The sequence below is a fragment of the Mustela nigripes genome, chromosome 2 (assembly GCF_022355385.1).
Source record: "Mustela nigripes isolate SB6536 chromosome 2, MUSNIG.SB6536, whole genome shotgun sequence".
In the NCBI taxonomy this organism is placed as follows: Eukaryota; Metazoa; Chordata; class Mammalia; order Carnivora; family Mustelidae; genus Mustela; species Mustela nigripes.
In genome coordinates, this window is record NC_081558.1 from 66503393 (window position 1) to 66504586 (window position 1194).

The 1194-nt window shown below is 49.2% G+C and overlaps 1 protein-coding gene across 1 annotated transcript in view; it reads left to right on the forward strand.

Moving 5' to 3' along the window:
• Positions 1 to 1194, forward strand: part of TRIM71 (tripartite motif containing 71) — a 67907-nt gene that overhangs the window by 246 nt on the left and 66467 nt on the right. The window lies entirely within an intron of this gene.

The following is a 1194-nucleotide window of genomic DNA, read 5'->3' on the forward strand; positions in this document are numbered from 1 at the left end:
CCCCGCCGTGGCCGCTCCTCTCCCCGCCGTGGCCGCTCCTCTCCCCGCCGTGGCCGCTCCTCTCCCCGCCGTGGCCGTTGCTCTCCCCGCCGAGGCCGCTGCTCTCCCCGCGGGCACCCGAGAAAGCGTCCTCTAGAAAGGGGTGTGCACATATTTTGAGCGAGGAGTTAAGTGCGTCTAGAAGCGTGCTGCTCCGGCTGCTTTGAGGAGTGCCCTAATTGTATTTGTGATATATAGGATGTGAGCCCTTTGCTGCCTTGGAGTCGATCCTGGAAGCACAAATCTCGAGGTGGGGGTGGCCAGGGTGTGTGTGTGTTGCGTGTGGAAGGGCATTCTGTAAACGGCAGCAAGCAAAGTGGGATCTGAACGTGTTCTGTCCCCGGGAAAGGCCCTGTCACTAGCGATGGGCGGTGGGGGTGACACAGTTGCCATCTTGAACCAAGGGAAACATTGTAGCTCAGCCCACCAGCGATGGCAATATTGTTCCCAGTTAGGCATGGCCCGGGAGAGCGGAATTTCCTGAGTCTCCAAGATGGAAAATAGGGTGCTGGTGCTGATACAATTTATATTTAGTCCCTGCGTTGTGCTTTTTTTTTTTTTTTAAAGGCTTTCTAGAAATATAAATTATAGAATTCCAACCCAGTATGATCTTGAATATTGACCCTTCCATCCTGGGCTTGGGGTATTGTCTTTCCCCAGGAAACCACTCAAACCATTTTGAGGAGGGCTGTTTGATGCCTTACAATAAATAGTTGTGGAATGGATAAGTGTCTTATTTTGAATAAGTCATGGTGAATGGGGATATTACCAGTACTGGTACTAATAATTAATTCTACATTCCTAAAGTCTAAGCTTCTTCAGGCATGCATCCCCAGCGTAAGCATGTTTTTAAACTGCATGTATATGCTTTGTAAATTACAAAATGTATACCAAAAGACATTTTGGGAGGACAAGAGCGAAAAAAATGGATTTGTGCGTTCTAGTATTTCTGCACCCCATCTTCTTTTTTTTTTTTAAAGATTTTATTTATTTATTTGACAGAGAGAGATCACAAGTAGGCAGAGAGGCAGGCAGAGAGAGAGAGAGGAGGAAGCAGGCTCCCTGCCAAGCAGAGAGCCCGATGCGGGACTCGATCCCAGGACGCGAGATCATGACCTGAGCCGAAGGCAGCGGCTTAACCCACTGAGCCACCCT